Raw genomic sequence first — 12,405 nt, 5'->3', positions numbered from 1 at the left:
TGATGTAACATGAAAATTTGATCTTACTATTCATCTGTACTCTTTCTCTAATAAAACAATCTAGTTTTATCATTTTTTCTCTGAAAATGTTGGTGGAAGTATTTTACAATTACTTATCGTCTTTTCGGGTGCAGAATAATACCTGTTCAATACTATATAGACGTAGTAGCTTGTAGTATTGGAACCCCCCCTCCTCCAAAGCTTGGACCCATTCCAACAAAAATTTCTGAGTGCGTGTATATATCTGGGTATTGTTTGTAGTGGAAGATAAAATTCCTTCTGACCAATGCTTATTATGTTGTGCATTGCTTTGATATTTAAATGCTGTCTTCCAGTATGTTCCCTAGATTCTTATGTTCTCTAATTCTTTTTATGTCTTATGATTTTATTGTCGGGTTCCTACTCAAGATCTCGCGGAATGCTGTGTATTTTGTTTTCTCAGCTGAAAACAACCACACACACACACACACACACACACACACACACATATATATATATATATATATATATATATATATATATATATATATATATAAAACTCTATGGCCTATGGAACCCAGAGGTTCAATGCCGCGTTCACAAAAGCTCTCCACTGACTTCTAGCCTTAGCTAACTGCATCCAGTTTCTACTTTGTATTCCAATCTCTGCGAGATTCATCTTAATATTGTCCTCCCATCTGCGCCTAGGTCTTCCTAATGGTCGTTTCCCGATTGGTCTTCCAGTCAAGACTTTGAAAGCGTTTCTATTTTCTTCCATTCTAGCTACATGACCCGCCCACCTAAACCTCCTAGACTTGACGACCCTAACAATGTTGGGTAAACCGTATAAATTATGCAGTTCCTCGTTATGATGTTTTCGCCATTCCCCATTTCCGTTCCCCATATAAAGTATGCATACTCTCACACTCCAACTGCTTGTGGTAGATTGTTCAGTTGTTCCAGACGGGGTTGAAAAATTATATTCCAGAATCAGCCGAGGACTCATCTTTGAGGACAGCCTTTGTAAGTTATTTTATCGATGTTGGTATCAAGTATCTTTAGTTTCCTATTTTTGTAATAGTCTTTAAGTATGCTGTATAGTTTTGTTTTTTTAGGTTCCTTAAACTTTTTTTTTAATATGGTCACTACGCATTGTCGAATGCCCAGAGATGTTCACGACTAAAGCTGCAATATACTTCTTATTCTCAACGCTGAGTATCTAATTTCTATTTTAAATTGAAAATTGCATACATTCATCTTATCCAATACGATAAAGTATTAAGGGAACGATGCTCAATGTTCAACCGATGTGGTATATTCGATCGGTCCGATGATCGATCAGAGAAGCTGATGATCGCGAGGTAAAACCAAACAGTTTTTCGAATCCCTCTGAAAAGAATGGGTGTTTCTAAGTAACCTTGATGTTCCTGTGTTTTAGTCTGGTAATCCTGAAAAAGCATGATAAAGAAAACGTCTGGAAAATTTTGAAAAAAAAAGTAATGAAATCCTTACTTCTGGTGCGAGGAGGGTCCTTACATGGATTCCAGAACATGTGAGTTTGTGGCGGACAAAATTGTGTCCATAAGTTCTTCCGTTTTCTCCTCCATTTTCATTTCACCAATTCCGTTTATAATTATTCACTGTCATCAATTATCTACAGATCATCAACGTGGGACGTAAAATTGGAACATTTCATTTTTCATTTGCAATTGAAGAAATCCGTACGTATATATATTGCTTATTATTCCAGATTTGTGTGCTTGTGATGAACAAACTGGGCTTTATGCAGAGTTGTTTTGACGTATGTTTAGCACCATACTAATGGTTTGACTAACACATGGTTATCAGACGTGTATTCAGAATCTCGGATTAGCACGTAGTAGATGACTAAGTTAATCACATGTGACTAATTTAGAGTAGAGGGTACCCTGGCATGCGCGCCGACTATGTGGGTGCTCCGGCGCTCCAGCACCCACACAAATAATTTTGTGGATACACTGCAGTCACAGAATTTTTAGTTTGATAGAAACAAACAAAAAAAAACATTTCTCACTCTGCCATTCTCAAAAAATAATAAGCAATTAAAACATTAAGGTGGAAGTTAAAATTTCTAAAATCTAAAACATATTTGTTTGTTTCAAATGTATTTGTGCAGAGGTAACCAAGCAACATACTCCCCTCAAACTTGCTAGTCAAAGGCAGTCCCATGACAAGTGATGAAAATTTTCCGGAAAATTTTGAAACGGAAAATTTTCCGATTCATAAAAACATACTGCACTTATTCCTACATCGTTGTTGAGCCGTGATGTGAGTTGGAAAATTTTCTTCTATATTTTTCCGGAAAATTTTCCTGTTCTTAACAAATATCAGTGATCAAGTAACAGTTCCTCAGTATTCATAAAATTGATTGAAATCACGTATAGAAATGTTAAAAAGTAAAAGATCGTTTAAATAATCTGAAAATTTTCATGACTCAGACAATTTTCAGTACTATGTAGGAACAAGTGAAACAATTTTTTCATGAATCGAAATATTTTCTGTCTTGTATGGAAAAATTCAAGAACCTTTTATGAGTCGGAAAATTTTCATCATTTTGAAGCAAAAGTAAAACACCTTTTTGTGAATCGTAAGTTTTATTGCTCTGTAGAAAACAAGTGAAAGGAATTTTCATAGATCGGAAAATTTTCATCACGATGTAGAAAGAATTGAAAAAACTTCATAATCCGGACAATTTTGGATTTTACGGTGTATGTATAGTGATGTTTGTTGGAAATTTTTCCAGTATAGTATTTAACTGCACATTCAGCTATAAAATTCACTTCCTGTAGAGGAAAGTTAGAGAGCAACAAATTATCATTTTCCAATTAGCTTTCGGAAACCAGAAAATTTTCTAATATTTCACGTTGGGAAGTAAAAGTATACAGTGTTTCTCTCTCTCTCTCTCTCTCTCTCTCTCTCTCTCTCTCTCTCTGTGTGTGTGTGTGTGTGTGTGTGTGTGTGTGTGTGTATCTGTGTGTAAAGTGCAGGGAACATAACATCGAATTCGTAGAGAACAAGTATCCCATTTCAATATTTAAAATGTAACAAGAAATTGAAAAGAAACCTTTGTGAATTTATCAATTTCAGAAACAGAAAATTCCACTATTTCTTCACATGTAGGCCTGCCTATGTAATGCAATAACTACATAAAAGTTTTTTATGAAGATTATTTTTGTAACAGAAAATAAGAAAAATATTTTATTGTGTTTAACACTCGTAAATCATAATTTCAATATTAGAATTTTCTAAATCAACATCTTAGAGCAGATATTTGTATTGTAAAACTACCATTATTATGTATAAGAATGTATTAGGAATAATGATGATTCCATAGAACAAGTATATATATATATATATATATATATATATATATATATATATATATATATATATATATATATATATATATATATATATATATATATATAAAAGAAATATGTTTTTTATTTTGTAAATTAAAATGAAATTATTTGTTGCTTTTAGAACACAGCACTAATGGTGCAGCTTTTTATGTTTCTTTTATTATTTTATTGGAAAAACAACTACACAAATCAGCTTCCTTATTAGTTATATTTCATTTTCTCTTCTGAATGAATATATGAATAAATAAATGTTTATTTCCAGAAAATGGTCAGTATTTGCTTTCATGAGTTACTTAAACTGGAATTTTGGGTAGTCAAAAATTTACAGTAGGTGCTTTATATTATATTTACTTATTTATAAATGTTGCAGTATGTAAATCTATAAAAGTAGTAAAGATATGAGAAAACCGTCTTATGCGTATTAAACTGACGAAATCTAATATTGTAAGATCAAAGGTTGATTCTGAGGGAAGAACGCATTGAAGTTTCTGAAACATTCTTGAAATGAAGAATCGTTAGATTTTCACTTCATGAAACTTTTTAAGACAATATTTATTACCAATAAGTTTTACGGCTAAACAACGATGTTGGAATAAGTGGAGTATGTTTTTATGAATCGGAAAATATTCATGACTTTTAATAAATTGAAATTTCAAATAATAGAATGGGATATTTGTAGTCTACGAATTCGATGTATGTTCTCTGCACTTTGCATACACACACACACACACACACACACACACACACACACACACACACACACACACACACACACACACACAGAGAGAGAGAGAGAGAGACAGAGACAGAGAGAGAGAGAGAGAGAGAGAGAGAGAGGAGTTGAATTGAATTGATTTTGAGTTTAACGTCCCTTTCAGCAACGAGACTATATAAGACGGGACCAACTGATTAACGTGGAATCCGAACTACATGAGTTCCCGCTGGTAATCGAAGCCAGGTCTTCCATGCCAAAGGCGCGTATGCTAACCGCTTAGCAACGAAGGAGCTCGCAGAGGAAGAGAGAGAGAGAGAGAGAATCACTGTGTAAAATTTTACTTCCCAACTTGAGATATAAGAAAGTTTTCCGGTTCCCGAAAGCTAATTGGAAAATTATAATTTATTGCTGACTAACTTTTCTCTACAGAAATTCAATTTTGTAGCTCTATGTGCAGTTAAATATAGTGGAGAATTTTCTACCTAACATCACTATACATAATATCCAAAATTGTCCGGATTATGAAAAATTTTTTCCACTTTTTTCTACATCGTGATGAATATTTTCCGATCTATGATTTTTTTTCAGTTGTTTCTACAGAGCAATAAAACTTTACGATTCACAAAAAGTTGTTTTCCTTTTTGCTTCAAAATGATGAAAATTTTCCGACTCATAAAAAGTTCTTCAATTTTTCCATATAAGACAGAAAATATTTTGATTCATAAAAAATTGTTTAACTTGTTCCTACATAGTACTGAAAATTGTCTGAGCCATAAAAATTTTCAGATTCTTTAAACGATCTTTCGCTTTTTAACATTTCTATACATGAATTCAACCAATATTATAATTGCTGAGGAATTGTTACTTCATTAATGATATTTTTTTTAGAACGGAAAATTTTCCGGAAAAATATAGCGAAAAATTTTCAGAACAGACTTTGAATACCAAAAAGTACACCCTGCTTAGTATAGAGCTAATACGACACTAACTAATCGCGTGACTAACGGTTGACTAATGCATTTCTGCGAATACTGCCCACTAAATTTATATCCTCTAAAATAGATACCTAACAATGCGGTTTTGCATACCACGGAGGTTTCTTGAAACCAATTAACCCAGCGTTATGCAAATTAATCCCTACGTATGTATCAAATTATCTGTTTACTGTGTAGATACTTGTGGCTTACATAGTATAAGATACTAGATACGAACATTGTTTAATTGGTCACATTCAAATCGAAAATAATTTTAATGAGATTTCTATAATTCCCTTATCTGTAGTATGCAGATAAATACAAGCGTTTTTTTGTCATTAGAATTAAAAAATATCATACGAAACATTATTTCTAAAAAAAAAGTTTCCAATAATCATCCAACTTACAGAGAAAGTACAACACACCATACTGTAGTTGCATTCGCTAATACCGGTTAAAGTCTGCCATTGTGCTCCATTTCGGTTTCCATACGGGAAAAGTTATGAGAAAACATAATTTGCATCATGATACGTATTAATGATAGAACAACGAATGCTTTGAAAAATTAACAAAGTTTCGAGAATGGAAACAGAATGAAAAAAAAAAAGAGATTAATTAGAGGACGTTTAATTTGGGGAAGAGCTACCAACGTTACACATAAATATGGTTCTACAACAACAATGTAATTAACTTGGGTCATATTTTCGAACGCAACTCAATAGTGTCGTTGAAAAGCTATGTCGTCCATTTATGTGTATATACGTATATCCACCCACCATGCGAGTGCATTGTTTTATCCAAATGAGTTGAAACCCCTTTCTATTTAGCCAATTTTCCATTGTCCCATTCAACAACATAGAGAGGAAAATTCCCAACTGATACATACGTATTATATCACAGCCTTTCTGAATTTTTAAAGAAAGTTCTTCGTTTCCGTCACCCACACAAGAATGTAATCTGAAACGGATAATGAAGAGTGCACATAAAGTTTCGTCAACAATAAAAGTCAGTGAAAACAATTGCAAGATTGCAAGATAGTTTTGGTAAAACGACGAAGCCTCTGGTTAGTCTTCGAAATTATATTTTGTATATTTAAATTACTTCTAGTTTTCCATTCTATTGGTGGGAATCTAATGTGCATCTTTCTGATCCAGAGTTGAATCGAAAATTACGGTGCGGATTAGAAACAGTGTTGCCAACAAGTTGATACAAAAAGTCGCTAAATTGGAGATGAAATGACTCCAATTTTGGGTGAAAAGTCGCTAAAAAAAGTTCGTGGATTTTGCCTCATATATATATATATATATATATATATAAAAGATACGTTATCAATTCAAGTCATAGTACTATCTACGCTACAAGAACGTATATGAAAGACTCAAAGACGCATATATAACTAACAATAATTTCACTTTTATATATTTTTAATTTTATGATCAATTTTGCTTCAACAAGATCAAAAATGAGTTTAGAAAAACGAGCAAAATTACAGGTCTAGAAAAAAATCTTGGTCTAACAGGTCTACTCACGCTTCTACAGATAATCTGTTTGCTATCGGTAATGTATTATTTGTGCCCCTAAACAGAAGCCCTGTAAACTAAAGGACATTAAAAGCTGGAGTTTGTCCCCATTAGAATGTAAGAGATAACAGCAATCAAAGCGGGAATATAGAGATAAATGTTATGTGTTTTCCAAGCTCGTGAACATCTGCACTGATTCAAATAAGCAAAAGGAAAATAAACATATATCTGAAGTGATTCGAGCTAATAGTATTTATTTTATGACAAGTTGTTCTCAGCGCAAAGTCGCTAGATTTGTAAGTAAGTCGCCAAATCGTCATTTCAAAATCACCAAAAAAGTCGCTAATCGGAAAAATTATTTTTTGTCGCTATCCTGGAAGGCAAATCCCCTAGATTTAGCGACTTTTCCCCCAAATTGGCAACACTGATTAGAATCGATATCGCCTTAGATCCGTGTATAACTTTAATCCGTAGTTCACTTGCAATTAGGGTTGCCATCCTTTGAAACTGGAAATACCGGACACCATCCTAGAATATATATATACTCTTAAGATTGAGACATCATAGCTCGTCAAAAATTTGAATAACCTTGAAGTGGTTACTTCACATAAAATTGACCGATTGAGAGTTCGAATTTAGTAACGTTAAGTTACTTTTGAAGTATTTATTAAACTTACTTATTTCAGTTTTGATTGAGTCAGCACTAGTGTTGTAAAGGCCTGGAAAAAAACGGAAATTTTGGGTTAAAAAAACAGTTTTTTTTACCGTTTTTTCCCAAGCTTGAAAAAAAAACAGAAAAATTGGGAAAAATTGAAATTTTCGAATATTTTACTACGTTATGCTTTTAGAATGAAAACTACTTTATATTTACTAGTTTACAGTTAAGATCAGTGAGTAGTTATATTTCTTGTATTAGAATAGGGAAATTTTGTGGCAACAAATATATTTACACCACTCCTTTAAAGTTAGCACCGTGATAGAATGGAGTTATGACTACAAAAGATGCTAAAATATAATCCTACTTAGATTAATTAATATAGACGTATTTAAATTATCTTAAGCAGTATTATAAAGTTACCGTTTTACAGCAGGGAAGTGTTAAAATAACAGGGCCAGAATCATTTCAGTTATAACCAGTGTGTTAAAATCATATATATATATATATATATATATATATATATATATATATATATATATATATATATATATATATATATATATATATATATATATATATATATAGGGGAGACCGGGGCTATTTGAGCCAAGGGGCTATTTGGGTTAAACTTAAGAAAAAATGTCACTGCGCGCTTAATATGCGCATCAATGTGCTGAATTTGCATTCATTTGTAAGTTCGTTAGTAAAGGAAAGTTTGTATGTATCGTTGATCTACTGCTTTCTCATCAGTTCCTGTAAATATGAGACAATTCTAAGCAAAGTGGATTGCAATGCTTCGTATTTTGGTCTGATGTTAAAAAACGTATGTATAATATAAGGTGCTGAATCTGTGTAAATGCATATTTTTGTAAAATTATTACCGTACGCGTAAAACAGAACGTCCGCATGTTATAATCGCCATTTTTGGCTCTCTCCGCTATTTCATGTGAAAATAGTACATTCCTATGTATATATGTGCAAAACGGGGTTATTTGAGTCGAAAAAATTGGGGCTATTTGAGCCAATCGGGGCTATTTGAGTCAGGTATAAACTTACGTGAATATTTTTAATTTATGAATTTTAGTTTCGTATTTATGGTTCAACCTCCTATGTAATGCATGTATGTAAAAGGAAACACTTCATTTTCTTTTTATATAGTACGAAAATGCAAATCAGAACATAAATACAGCAAGTGGAATAATGAAGATATGGAAAAGGCCATGCAAAGTGTAACAAAAAGTGATTTGAGTTCACGTGGAGCTTCATAGCTCTGCAATTTTCCTTTTGAAACTTTGCGAAGGAAAGTGCAGTTCGAAAGGGTGAGACTAGTTTGGGTGATAATAATGGAACAATTCAATGTACAAAACCGAAAGTCATAGGACACTCCACAATACTGACAGAAGAACAGGAGGAAGTTGATATTGCGAATTATGATTCTCACGGAAAAAAGGACTAAGCTGCACCATGAAACGATTCGTAAAGTTGTGCATCGATATGTAATAATAAATTAAATTCTTATACATACCTTTCAGATACTAGCTGGTGAAGATTGGTTTTCAAGTTCGATGAAAAGACATCTGAATTTATTATTACGAAAGCCTGAGGGACTTTCAAGAGCTCGTGCTGAGGGCGTTAATGAGGAAGCAGGAGTCCGATTTTCAATTATTGAAATCCGTTACTTCAACGATGGGGTCTCAACACAAAAACAACACCGTGTATACAATGTGGATGAAGCAAAGTCATTGCCAAGAAGGTGGGAGAATGGGTGGTATTTACGTTGAGAGAGGCAAAAATGTCACTATGACAGTCGCTTGGAACGCAGTTTTACAATACATCCCACACTTTATTATTTTAAAGATCAGCATATGAATGAAGAATTTGTAAACAATCTACCGCCGGCTTCTCAAGTTTCCTCATCAGATTGTGGTTACGTTAATAAAGAGTTGTTTGTTTGCTGGATAGAGTTTTTAAAAAACAAACTGAGCTGAGGGAAAATGTTTGTTAATTTTGGACGGACATATTTCTCACTGTTCGCTACAAACTCTCAAATTTTGTGAGAAACATGGCAATGAACTTTTGTGACCACTCATGTATTACAATATTACAACCACTGGATAGAACTGTGTATTACTATGACATCAGTCCATAAGAGCCCGGAAGTTCAAGTGACAATTGAATTTTAAAATCTAGTCTGGGAAATATAATTAAGAGTACATGGGATGTACAGCATATGATGGAGCAGCAACTCCATCATATACTGTACAATGATGTAAATTCTCCTCACTCTTGCATAAATTGTCAAATGTATCTCCACGAAGAAGAAGCAAAGTACAGGTCTACTTACTTCTCCCGGAAATGTCCAACAGCTTCGCACGAAACAGAAGTTATAAATGGAGGTATCTGGTAAAGCTTGCTCGAAAACAAAAAGCATTAAGAAGACAAAAATAAATAAGCATGTACCTTCAAGTGTTACGTTACACGTTATTATGATAATGAGAACGAATCCGAGAACAATAAACCATGCAGATTCTGTAAGGTGAAATATTACTCTAAAGAATCTACGAGCAAAGAAGAATGTATTTTCTGCCAACATTGTAAACAGTGGTACCATGAGATATGTGTTGGACCTTATGGGAAAAACAGTTTGTATCCAACAAGTGCCTCTATTTTATACATTCCTTGATAACTTTCATTGTCTCGTACTTCAGAAGTTCTAGAAATTAGTGATTTTTCATAAGTTTGTATAAAAAATATTTTTATGCACCTTGCTTTCTCCAGCACAAATTTTGATTTTTATGTTACTATACACTTAATTTTAATTGACAAGACTACTCGTTAAATTAATTTTGAACATAAATCTTATTGTGAGTTCATTTTTTTATTTTAAAAGTTAAATTTGAACTATAATTTTCATTATAGTGTATTCTTTTTATTTACTAAAAATTAATGTAGAAAAAGTAAAACTATCCGAAGTTTCTTTTTATGTTACTCTGTCAGGAGTTCCCTTTGTTCTAATTTGCTTTTACAAGTGTTTATTTTAAGGAGAATAAGTCAAATCATTCTAAGATAAATCTATATGTGTAAGGTATTATGTAATATATAAGAAAATTAAAAGTCTTGTGTCATTACAATGCTGAAGGAGCTTTAGCTTATCCTGAACACCCTTTCCTAAAGAATTGCTTCACTTATTCTCTTTTACTATGAAGTTATGTTTTTTACAAATTATATAGAAAAGGGTATACTTTCAGAATATACATGAACACTAATGTAATTAATGTAAACAATGTTGATACAGTGAAGTACCCAAATAGCCCCATGAGAAACCCAAATAGCCCCGTGATTTTTACTAGTCTCGAATTCTGCCATTTTTATTTTAAATTCGTTTCCTGAATTTCCATGATTTAACAGGTTCTTTATTCTTTAATATGTTGTACTATAATAATGTACGTAGATTATGGCCTAATTATTTAAACTCTTAAGTGCGTAGTTTTTTGGAAATTTTGAGTTTTCCCTTACTATACTCAAATAGCCCCGGTCTCCCCTATATTATTGAGATTCGTATCTTCCTTGTGCTGTGTAAATTTTGAACCCATTACAAAAAATCTTTCTTTCGGAAATATTGGCAAAACCTGAAAAATATAATTTAAAAACTATTTCTTCGCCTGATGCAAATCCTATTTGCTGTAACGTGTCTTCAGAATGTATAAAATGTATTTCGCTAGCAGGAAAAATATTTAAAGCAACAGCTTTTAATTTTACTTTTTAGTTTTCTGATTTCTGATAAAAATCCCTGTTTATTATTTGTATAGATAGAAAAAAACAAATTACACCACTAAATGCCTGAGCTCAAGCTAGTGTTATTTGATGTTTCATACACCCCCTTCCCATTTTTTTAAAAAATGACTTGAATCCAAAATGGCGGATTTCAAGATGGCGGACATGAATGACATAAACTCCAAAAGTTGCGGCTCCTCATCAAACCTCTGTTCCCATTAACACTTTTTTTACTTTTCCCGTCGATTTTCAAACTTATGCAGGTGTCCAAGGACTTTTGACTCACACTGTCTTTATACTATAGAGGTGTAATCGCGTATTATTGTAAGTGCGCTCACTATAACTTGATTAAATAATAATATAGAAAGCAAATAGGATTTTTTGAATGGTGCGGGATTAATTCCTCACTGTCAGTACATGAAAGAGTACATTCCTTACCCATGATCAATTTTCCTTCTAAAAGCTTTGCATGTGTGCTTCATTGTAGCTTTAACAATCAAGTAAGAACCAGTGGTATATATTCTATTCATTTAATAACCAGTTGCATTATATGATCAGTAAAGCATGAACGCATCTCAGTTGCAACAAGTGACCGCTTGAAAGAGATTGATTTGTATAGTGTGATATTTTCTAAATTAACTTTGAAACCGGAAGTGTTAGTTAATTTCCGCCACTTCCTATTTTAGTTGAGAGATTAAAGTAAAAATGTAATATTCGTGAGACGTATAATTGATCGCAGAAAACAACTTCTCGCTATCTATTATCGTTTAGGCTCTATATATCAGAATACAGAGTGGTTGTAAACTCAGTACCTACTTGTAACAATGAATATTTCAAAAAAAAGAATCAACCTGTCAGAGTTTTATTTCCATTGAATACAATATTAGGGTATACCATTTTGTTATTAAATTACATTTCAACGTATGCACCCACACACTTCTGGAGTTTTTAGGAAGAGAACCCACAGCTCTGCTTAACATCTCAACTGGAACATTTGCAACCACTTCATGGATATTTTGTTCAAGACTGTTAAGGTTTTAACTTGTATACTTGTTCCTTAGCCCAACCCCAAAGGAAGAAGTCGCATGGGGTTAGATCGGGGCTGCGTGCAGGTTATTCTGTTGGTCCCTGGCAGCCAATCCATCTAATAGGGCAAGTGTCGTGTCGTCAAGTCATGCTCTCACTAGAATTGCGTAGTGGGGTGGAGCTCCATCTTGCATGAACAGCAATTCACTTCCATTTTCCCATTCTGAAATCACAGGCCATACGTACGTTCGACGCAGCTTGTCGTTTGGACTTTGAAAGACTATGTTCAAATATGTCCTGAACAACATGCACATTGTCTTTCGATTTGATGCTGAGAGCCATCCAGATCGACTTCAAT

The 12,405-nt window shown here is 33.1% G+C and overlaps 1 protein-coding gene and 1 long non-coding RNA gene across 5 annotated transcripts in view; one reads left to right on the top strand and one right to left on the bottom strand.

Annotated features, from left to right (window-relative positions):
• Positions 1 to 12,405, top strand: part of LOC145676051 (uncharacterized) — a 554,345-nt gene that overhangs the window by 169,536 nt on the left and 372,404 nt on the right. The window lies entirely within an intron of this gene.
• Positions 1 to 12,405, bottom strand: part of LOC145676054 (uncharacterized) — a 217,919-nt gene that overhangs the window by 30,804 nt on the left and 174,710 nt on the right. The gene's annotated exons all lie outside the window — the stretch shown is intronic.

Source organism: Thermobia domestica, chromosome 18 (genome assembly GCF_964235325.1).
Source record: "Thermobia domestica chromosome 18, izTheDome1.hap1.1, whole genome shotgun sequence".
Taxonomy (NCBI): domain Eukaryota; kingdom Metazoa; phylum Arthropoda; class Insecta; order Zygentoma; family Lepismatidae; genus Thermobia; species Thermobia domestica.
Note: the sequence above shows the minus strand (reverse complement) of the source record. Positions and strands in the feature narration are given on the sequence as shown.